Below are 11623 nucleotides of genomic sequence, written 5' to 3'. Positions count from 1 at the left end.
AACATTTATAGCAAATATCAAAGAAAAGTGGTACATGTATTTAATACACAAAAAGTTCATCAAAATTCCTCAGTAAAAATTCTAACTCCAATAGGTTGAGAATTCAAGAATACAAGTAATTTACAAAGTTTTTGAGGTGAATTCTTTATCCCAGACATTGTACAAGAAACAGAGAGCACAAAAATAATTATCTGCCTTCAGGTAACTTATAAATCAGTGAACATAAATAGGCAATTAACTAGAATTTTTATCTCATCACTTGATATAACTATACAAATTTGAAAATTGACTAGATAGCCAAAAGCTGAGCATTTAGTTATACTAACTCAGAACAACCAAATGTTTAATATTATTTGATGAATAGTGTTATGCTTAGGAAGGGTTGAAATGGTATAAAAAATAGCAGTGTAATAATACTGTAGATAAATACCAGGATACAAAGTCAAGCATACAGAATGCTTTACCAGTGTAATGGACCCAACACCCCAACACATTAGCCCTCGTGAAATAACACTAAACGGGGGGGCAGGGACCATGAGAGCCTTTGACCACAAGTTTCCTACTATTACAAGGGCAGATAATATTTTAAGCATGAGTCCAAAGAGAAATGTTCACAAAGATGTAATGAATGAGGCCTCTGTCAAATAAAACAATATATTCCGATCTCTTTATTACCTAATAATCTGCGTTCCACTAGGAAGAGACGTGAGGGCGAAAACAGCATGAATGGTCAGCACCTTTCTTGATAATGACATGATGAAAGATAATCCAGTGTCAAGATGTGGACTGTATATTTGAAGTTCATTGATTATGGATTTTGCTAATTGTCCATATGAAAGGCAGGGTGTGGGTCCTTTTGGAAACCCTGGTGGCATAGTGGTTAAGAGCTACAGCTGTTAACCAAAAGGTCAGCAGTTTGATTCCACCAGGCACTCCTTGGAAACGGTATTAGGCAATTCTACTCTGTCCTACAGGGTCGCTGTGAGTTGAAATCGGCAACAGGTTTGCTTTTTTTTGGTTTAAGACCTTTTAGAAGGCCATGAAATACTATGAAGGAGATGAGATATTCAAAAACAACAAAGTCTTCATCAGATAATTTTAAATGACCTTGAAAGATGAATGCGTCATCTTTATGAAAATACAACACCGAACAAAGCTGCTCCACATGAGGAGATGATTAACCAACTGGGAAAAGAAGCAAGATTGAGTCATTTTTCGGCCTACCTGTCTTGTTCACTCACATTCTTTTTTGTATGTTTAGCCTCCTTATGGTTAATTTAGAATTCGGAAGCATTATTTCTCATAAACCTTAACATACTAGCCAATATAAGTGAAACTACATATTTGAAATATTTCGCAGATACAAAAATAAATATATAAGCTTCTAAGTAACATGAGCTATCTCTGTATGGGGTGAAGGGAAAGATTTTCATATTTCAAAAAGTATTTTTCAGAAATCTGTAATGACCGCTATTAATTTTGAAAAAAAGGATTAGATTAATTTAAGAAAGAGAAATTAGAGAATCTTCTATCAACTAAAATAAATTTATGGCATTAGCTGTAGCATAAGTCATCACATACAACATAAATCTATAGACTCAATAGAACTAATCTACACCAAAAAAAGTATGCATATTTTCTGAGGAAAAGAAAATCTTAAAAATATATTTTCAACAAAATTTATCACTGGAGATATCCCAATATATGTTTTTCATCAGACACAAACATGATGACTTGAGGAAATATTTACCACGATTAAATAATTACATACAACTTTCCTATAATCAACAGGATGGCAAAGGATTTCAGCGTTTTGTTTTGTTTTGTTTTCCTGGAAGGGACAGTTCTTTATTGAAAGTAGGTGATGCATTTGCCTGTCACCTCATTTTCTTTTTCTGATTGAGAGCTTCTTCATGGCATTTTTCATCTCCGCATTTCTCAGAGTATAGATTAAAGGATTCAACATAGGGGTGAAAACAGTGCAAAACACAGTCAAGAATTTATCAGTGGGCAAGGTGGAAAGAGGTTTCACATACAGAAAAATACAAGGGACAAAGAAGAGGACCACCACAGTAATGTGGGAGCCACACATGGATAAGGCTTTGTGCCTCCCTTCCTGATTAAGGTTCTTCAGGGACTGCATAATGACTCCATAGGAGATGAGTAACAGCATAAAAATGACCACACATATTGCCCCATCATCGGCAATCACAGTGAGACTAATGACATAGGTATTAGTGCAGGCAAGTTTTAATAAGAGATACATGTCACAACAGAAATGGTCAATGACATTGGGACCAGAGAAGGGAAGATGGTAAACAAAGAGAAGGTGAGCTATAGCATGCACAAAACCTCCAACCCAGGTCACCAGCAGCAGTAGAATATGCACCTGTTGGTTCATGATCATCATATAATGCAGGGGTCTACAGATAGCCAAGTATCAATCGTAGGCCGCGACCACCAGAAATAAAATATCAGAACCACCAAATAAGTGTTCTGCAAAAAGCTGGGTCAGGCAACCTTGAAAAGAAATGGTTTTCTTCTCATAGAGTAAGTCTATAATCTTATTTGGGGTAACTGTAGTAAATAAACAGCATCCATTAATGATAAGTAATTAAGAAAGGAGCGCATAAGGGAATCCAGTGTTGGGCTGACCATAACAGTCACGCCAAAAATTAGGTTGCCCACCATTGTCACAATGTACATGAGCAAGAACACAACAAAAAATATTTTCTGACCCTGGAGACTGTGAGTGAACCCCAAGAGGACAAATTCAGTCACATTGTTCCATTGTTCCATATGTTCTTCTGTGTGTCCTTATTTCAGAGTTCAGGACAAATTTACCTGTAAATATAATGGCAACTAGTCACTTTATGAAATCTCCAGATAATTTATTTATTCATTCAACAAATAGGACTTATTTGTTATGACTTATTATGTTTCAACACTGTACAATATGTTAGGAATATAAGGCTGATTAAAATATGGTCCATAACTTCAATAATCTTATCAAATAATGAAAGACAAACAAGTAATTAGAAACTTAGGGGAAAAGAGAAGATTATGAAATAATTAGGTTACCACACTAAATTGTCACATCTGGTAGAAAATAAAATTCTGTATATATAATTAATACTATTTATATTATTTTTATAAAATAAAATCTAAATAGAATAAGTTTTAATATAAAATAAAGGAAGATTTACTTAATATTCACCCTCATGTTAATAAATGAGATTTATTTTTCTGCATTCTACGAATGGCAGAACCTTTTTAACTAATAACTGAAATCCACAATGGTCATATTTCATAATTTTAAAAATTGTTGCTGACAAGGTACTGTTGAACAACAAAGAAATAAGCATAAAATTATGAACAATACTATTATAAAAAAATGTGAGCATGAATAAAACATGGAAAGATACAATTTTTGTTGTAAATGATTTACTTTTTTGCTAGTGATGTGTGTGCAGGAGTGAAAAAGATGAGAGAAGAGATTCCAAGGGAAAAATGAAAAAGAAGACGGCACACACACACACACACACACACACACAGGCACACACACAAACTATATCATAAATATTTTCAATATTAACCAACCCTGATTTCTCTTAAAATAATCCTAGTAATGATATCCAGTTACACTTGAAATCCCTAGTGACATTTGCTTCAATATCTGACATGATAATTCTGCTGGACCTCTTCTTTACAATGCATGAATTTTCTATTTCTATGACCAAAATCTCTGTGTGTGCACTACATGCCATCACTTTATCACTCTTAAAATAGTTCTCCTGTAATTGTCTCCTCCATTTCCTGCAGTCATTATTTTCCTCTCTATTTTTCTATCTCCATTGTTTAAAATATTAATCCATCTACTCCACATCTATTTCAAGCACACAACCCAATTCTGTGCTCTTCTTTATAAAAACACCTTCTATTTGGTAAGTCTACTGAACAATTTCAGTCCTCTTCTTACCCAACCTATCACTCCTGTGAATTGAAGTAAAAACCTGCTTTCGTAAGTATCATCTAAGGTCTTTGAAAGTCACTCATTCGAGGTTTAAAGATTTACATTATACTTTAATTATTAACAGATTACAGAGCACTTCTGTTGATCCTATATGAGATTTGCAAATCTCTGTCCATTAAAATAACTCCCACATACTTACCCTTTAAACTAGTTTCTAAAAATATTGATGTTACAGGAGGTAAATATACTCTATATATGTACAGTATGAAAATATCCAAAAGGATATTACAAAATTAAGTCAATCCCCATATTTTTTATAGACCACAAAGTTTCTCTAACATGTCTGATTATCAAAATAACTCTGGAGAACTTTTAGAGGACTACAATTTTCCAAATCACACTACCAATGTACTCTTGCATAATATAAACCCTAGTGAAGACTCTTAGGTGTAAAAACACTTCCTGAGTTTCCTGCATAATGAAACAGTCACTCAGTCCAAGTTCTGGATTGTTCTTCCTTCTCCCATGTCTTAAAAGATAACAGCCTCATACACTGATGCAATCTCTGTGAACACAGACAGTAAGATAGTACATGTACCATCACCTGAACTAAAAATGTTTCTCTGTGGCCAAACTTTCCATGCTTCAGGAAGTCTGTCTCAACCTTTCATAAAATTGTTACCTTTTAAATTACTGGGACTTCTAACACAAATATCAAAAATGTCCTCTAGGAATAAAGAAATTCATAGAATGCAACGCGACTGAAAACACTTCCTATCAAAATCTCTGGGACACAGCGAAATCAGTGTTCAAAGGTCGATTTATTTCAATAAATGCATACATACATAAAGAAGAAAGAGCCAAAATCAGAGAACTGTCCCGACAACCTGAACAAATATAAAGTGAGCAACAAAAGAATCCATCAGGCACCAGAAGAAAACAAATAATGTAAATTAGAGCTGAACTAAATGAATTAGAGAACAGAAAAACAATTGAAAGAATTAACAAAGCCAAAAGCTGGTTCTTTGAAAAAAGTAACAAAATTGATAAACCCTTGGCCAGACTGACTAAAGAAATACAGGAAAGGAAACAAAAAACCCAAATAAGAAAAGAGATGGGCCATATCACAACAGACCCAAAAGAAATTAAAAGAATCATATCGGATTACAACAAAAAATTGTACTCTAACAAATTTGAAAACCTAAAAGAAATGGATGAATTCCTAGAAACACACTACCTACCTAAACTAACACAATCAGAAGTAGAACAACTAAAGAGACCCATAATGAAAGCAGAGATTGAAAAGGTAATCAAAAAACTCCCAACAAAAAAAAGCCCTGGCCCGGACGGCTTCACTGCAGAGTTCTACCAAACTTTCAGAGAAGAGTTAACACCACTACTACTAAAGGTGTTTCAAAGCAGAGAAAAGGACGGAATACTCCCTAGCTCATGCTATGAAGCCACCATATCCCTGATACCAAAACCAGCTAAAGACAGCACAAAAAAAGAAAATTACAGACCTATATCCCTCATGAACATAGATGCAAAAATCCTCAACAAAATTCTAGCCAATACAACTCAACAACATATCAAAAAAATAATCCACCACGGCCAAGTGGGATTTATACCAAGTATTGAAGGTTGGTTCAACATTAGAAAAATAATTAATGTAATCCACCATATAAATAAAACAAAAGACAAAAACCACATGATCTCATCAATTGATGCAGAAAAGGCATTTGACAAAGTCCAGCACCCATTCATGATAAAAACCCTCAGCAAAATAGGAACAGAAGGAAAATTCCTCAACATAATAAAGGGCATTTATACAAAGTCAACAGACAACATCATCCTAAATAGTGGGACCATGAAAGCATTTGCCTTGAGAATAGGAACCAGACAAAGATGCCCTTTATCACCACTCTTATTCAACACTGTGTTGGAGGTCCTAGACAGAGCAGTTAGGCTGGATAAAGAAATAAAAGGCATCCAAACTGGGAAGGAAGAAGTAAAATTATCTCTATTTGCAGACGACATGATCTTAGACACAGAAAACCCTACGGAAATCTCCAGAAAACTACTGAAACCAATAGAAGAGTTCAGCAGAGTATTAGGTAACAAGATAAACATAAAAAAATCAGTTGGATTCCTCTACATCAACAAAAAGAACATCAAAGAGGAAATCACCAAATCAATACCATTCACAGTAGCCTCTAAGAAGGTAAAACACTTAGGAATAAGTCTTACCAAAGATGTAGAAGACCCAAACAAAGAAAACTTCAAGGTACTACTGCAAGAAACCAAAAGGGACCTACATAAGTGGGAAAACAAACCTTGCTCATGGATAGGAAGACTTAGCATAGTAAAAATGTCTATTCTACAAAAAGCCATCGATACATTTAATGCAATTCCAATCCAAATGCCAATGACATTTTTTAATGTGATGGAGAAACAAATCACCACCTTCATATGGAAGGGAAAGAAGCCTCGGATAAGTAAAGCATTTCCGAAAAAGAAGAACAAAGTGGGAGGCCTCACTCTACCTGATTTTAGAACTTATTATACTGCCACAGTAGTCAAAACAGCCTGGTATTGGTACAACAACAGGCACATAGACCAATGGAACACAATTGAGAATCCAGATATAAATCCATCCACATAGGAGCAGCTGATATTTGACAAAGGCCCAGTGTCAGTTAATTGTTGAAAAGATAGCCTTTTTAACAAATGGTGATGGCATAAATGGATATCCATCTGCAAAAAAATGAAACAGGACCCATACCTCACACCACGCAGAAAAACTCCAAATGGACCAAAGACCTAAACATGAAGTCTAAAACGATAAAGATCATGGAAGAAAAAATAGGGACAACATTAGGGCCCCTAATAAAAGACATAAACAGAATACAAAACACTACTAAAAATGCCGAAGAGAAGCCAGATCACTGGGAGCATCTAAAAATCAAACACCTACATTCATCTAAAGACTTCAATAAAAGAGTAAAAAGACCACCTACAGACTGGGAAAAAATTTTCAACTATGACACCTCCAACCAGTGCCTGATCTCTAAAATCTACATGATTCTGCTAAAACTCAACCACAAAAAGACAAACAACCCAATTAAAAATTGGGCAAAGAATATGAACAGGCACTTCACTAAAGAAGACATTCAGGTGGCTAACAGATACATGAGGAAGATTTCTCAATTATTAGCCATTACAGAAATGCAAATCAAAACTACAATGAGATTCCATCTCACTCAAAAAAGTCTGGCATTAATCCAAAAAACACAAAAGGATAAATGTTGCAGAGGCTGTGAAGAGATTGGAACACTTCTACACTGCTGGTGGAAATGTAAAACGGTACAACCACTTTGGAAATCCATCTGTCACTTTCTTAAAAAGCTAGAAATAGGACTATCATACGATCCAGAAATCCCACTCCTCAGAATATACCCTAGAGAAATAAGAGCCTTTACACGAACAGATATATGCACACCCATGTTTATTGCAGCACTGTCTACAATAGCAAAAAGATGGAAGCAACCAAGGTGCCCGACAGTGGACAAATGGATAAATAAATTATGGTATATTCACACAACAGAATACTAATCAACAATAAAGAACAGTGAGGAATCTGTGAAACATTTCATAACATGGAGAAACCTGGAAGACATTACACTGAATGAAATTAGTCAGTTGCAAGAGGACAATATTGTATAAGACCACTATTATAAGATGTTGAGCAATGGTTTAAACTGAGAAGAACACATTCTTTTGTGATCATGAGAGTGAGGAGGGAGGGAGGATGGGAGAGGGATATTTACTAATTAGTTGATAAGAACTATTTTAGATGAAGGGAAGGACAACACTTAATACAAAGGAGGTCAGCACAACTGGACTAAACGAAAAGCAAAGAAGTTTCCTGAATAAACTGAATGCTTCGAAGGTCAGTGAAGCAGGGGCAGAGGTTTGGGGACCATGATTTCAGGGGACATCTAAGTCAATTGGCATAATAAAATCTATTAAGAAAACATTCTGCATCCCACTTTGAAGTATGGCGTCTGGGGTCTTAAATGTTAGCAAGCGGCCATCTAAAATGCATCAGTGAGTCTCAACCTACCTGGACCAAAGGAGAATGAAGAACAGCAAGCACACAAGGTAATTACAACCTCAATAGACAGAAAGGGCTGCATGAACTAGGGACTACATGTTCTTGAGACCAGAAGAATTAGATGGTGCCGGGCCACAACAGATGACTGCCCTGACAGGGAACACAACAGAGAACCCCTGAGGGATTCAGTGGGATGCAGACTCCAAATTCTTATAAAAAGACCAGACTTAATGGTCTGACTGAGACTAGAAGGGCCCCAGTGGTCATGGTCCCCAAACCTTCTGTAGGCCCAGGACAGGAACCATTCCCAAAGCCAACCCATCAGACATGGATTGAACTGGACAATGGTTTGGAGAGAGATGCTGATGAGGAGCGAGCTACTTGCATCAGTTGGACACTTGAGACTAGGTTGACACCTCCTGTCTTTAAGGGAGATGGGACAGTAGAGGGGGTTAGAAGCTGGCAAAATGGTCACGAAAAGAGAGACTGGAAGGAGAGAGCGGGCTGTCTCATTAGGCAGAGAGTAATTGGAAGTATGTAGTAAGGTGTGCATAAGTTTATATGTGAGAGACTGACTTGATTTGTAATCTTTCACTTAAAGCACAATAAAAATTATTTAAAAAAAAGGTCCTCCAAAAGAATTCCGAATCTTCATTATAAACAAAGAGATTCAAAAACCCCAATCCTGGCATAATTTGTTCTAAAAAATCAAATGTTACTTAAGTTGTATGAGGTTAAAAAAATAAAAAGTAAATTTTGTGAAAGAGAAAACTGTGAATAGTTTAGGGAAATATTTTGCATTTTGTGGTTTAGAAGTGAAGTAGCCCTTACAACATTTTGATGCTCAATCTGTTATACTGGCCTGACTTCTTACAACATAGTTAAACTTTGGTATGCGTGAAGGATGGAGAATAATTTCATTTTAATATTTCATTACGTTTTGGCTCCAGCATTTCAATTCCTAAAACTACCAGTCAGTCATGTAAATACTCACACAGGTAAGCACTCTCTGGGGTAATGTAAGAACCTTTGGACATTTTATTTCCATTTGAAGTACAAAAAATATTGTTGAGTCATTTAATTGATGCATCTCAAAGGGTGACACTTCCATCATTAAATTCATTGGAACCTTAATCATAATTCGGAGAGTAGAGTCTGCATCTCCAGAGATGCTACAAGAATAATCACCCATGTAAAAATAGGATTTACAGACCCAGGTCTTCAGGGGAAAAAAATCCCAAAAGTATAACCTGATTGGGGAGAATTTAAATGTGTAGAAATTCTCTTTTTTTAAATCATGACCTCCAAAATAGGCAAACCTTTCGAATGTGTAATTTTAAGTTATACCTATCAGATGACATCTGAACTCGCTCCCAATGGACCAAGAATACTGATTTCAGAACAAATCATTGAAAGTTTAATTCAAATACATATAAAGCAGGGTTCTCACCTGTTACGGATTGAATTGTGTCCCTCACAAACATAAGTTGAAGTTCAAACCCCTGTACTTATGAATGTGACTCTGTTTGTAAATAGATTCTATGAAGATGTTATCAGTTAGATTAATATGAGATTTCATTGGAGTAGGGTGGGTCACACTGGTGATCTTATAAGAGAGAAGATACACACAGAGAAAGAGAGAGAGATGAAGGGTGCCATGTGATGCTGCAGTAGAAACTCAGGAATTCTGGAGGTATTAGGAGCTAGGAGAGGAGTAGAACAGATCTGCATCAAAGCCTCAGAAAGAATCAACACAGTTGATACCCTGATGCTGAACCTCTGCTCCAGAAGTGAGACTAACTTTCTGTTGTTTAAAGCCACCTATTTTGCAGAATTTTCTTATCGCAACCCGAGGAAACTAATATTTCACACTAGCAGTAAGAGTCTTGAGTTTTTCATGAAAAGAGTTTTCAGACAGACAAACTGGTAAAATCTGTATTGAACATGAAAATAAAGGAAGAATAAAAAAAATTAAAGGAGTAGCTTGAAAATCTAGGAATTCTAAGTCTTATCACACAGCCCTTTCTGAGGAAAACACTACCAACTGTTTCTTTTTACAAAAAGCTTCAAGGAACTCTGTTCCTGTGGGAGGAGGAAATTCTATCACTTGGAAATAGTCATAAAGAGAATGAAAATTTGTAGGAATTGCAGAGTTCTGGTGGCCTTCTTTATATTTTCTGCTCCCACCACCTTAGTGTTATACCTTATATTTCCAGGGAACTCAATAGTCCCAGGTTTAAAAAAAATTAAATTTCCCAGCATTCTTTGAAAATTAATGTGACCTTTATAAGATACAAGTTAAAGTCATTAAGTGAGACATACAGGAAGTGAGATGATTCAATTGGAAGCCAAACTCCGTTTTACCTTCCTCTTCGATGTTTCTCTAGATCTCAGATAAAATGTTCAGAGCTCCAACAGCCATCCTGTGACCACAATCATACCACAAGAATGGAAGTCAAGAGATTAGAAGTTGAGAGTCCTACTCTGTTCCTTTTCAAGATGCTTAAGCAATTAAGAGCCCTTGGCAGTTCCATGCACATTTGAGGATTGATTTTTCCATTTTTGTAAAGAAAGCTGTTGGAATTTTGGGGGGGAGGAATTTTCTTGAATTTATAAATTGCTTTACGTAGTATTGACATCTTGACAATACTGAGTCTTCCAATCCGTGAGCCTGAAATGTTCTTCCATTTATTTAAGTCATCTTTAATCAATTTTAGTACCCTTTGCACCATTCTCTACACAAGTCTTTCTAAGATTATTCCTAGGGATTATATTCTTTTAGATGATATGGTAAAAGGGAGTTTTTTTTTTTCTTTGTTTCCTCTTTAGTATGTTCATTGTTGATTTAGAAAAACTCAAATTACATGCATGAGCACAAGAAAATTTTTCCCAGAGATAATCTTAAAGTTTTAAATCTTAAAACAAAACTATCCCCTGAAGTCTTCCATGAACTAAAAAATAGATTATTTTAATTAGTAAATTACCTCTGCTCTGAGCATTCTACTCTTTTGAAGAATTATCTTTGTGAGATTAAATTTAGAAATGGTAACTCAAAACATTGTATAGGAAACTTAGGCAGCAGTTAGTTTAAGATAATGATGGTAGAATAATGTGGTAAGGTAACTAGCAAAATGGTAGCACAATTTGAATAATGTAACCAATGTCACTGAAATGTACATGTAGAAATTATTAAAATGATGTATCTTTGGCTCAGCATACTTTCCCCAAAATAAAGAAATTAAAAAATAATAATAACATGGAAATCAAGAGTTAATAATTACTGAGTAGAAGAATTCGGTGTCCATAAGCTTTTGGGACTCAATTCAGTCAACTTACTCTGTATTTCTTTCATAAACAGAAAATCAAAACTCTACCTTGTTAAGGTCACAGTTCTTTTAGATCTTTGTTACTATCAGCCCGCAAACCACCTTAATTACGCTTCGAAATGTATGCTGAAGGATTCTGTGGCATATCCCAGTTCTCCTTCAGGCAGCTCAGTCTTGACAGAAATGAAAATTGTTACATACATCGATGGT

General features: G+C 35.5%; 1 pseudogene; it reads right to left on the bottom strand.

Annotated features, from left to right (window-relative positions):
* Positions 1 to 719: 719 nt before the first annotated feature.
* LOC135229423 (olfactory receptor 4A15-like) lies at positions 720 to 3023 on the bottom strand (annotated as a pseudogene).
* Between the last annotated feature and the right edge of the window lie 8600 nt (positions 3024 to 11623).

The sequence above is a fragment of the Loxodonta africana genome, unplaced genomic scaffold (genome assembly GCF_030014295.1).
Source record: "Loxodonta africana isolate mLoxAfr1 unplaced genomic scaffold, mLoxAfr1.hap2 scaffold_29, whole genome shotgun sequence".
In the NCBI taxonomy this organism is placed as follows: Eukaryota; Metazoa; Chordata; class Mammalia; order Proboscidea; family Elephantidae; genus Loxodonta; species Loxodonta africana.
Note: the sequence above shows the minus strand (reverse complement) of the source record. Positions and strands in the feature narration are given on the sequence as shown.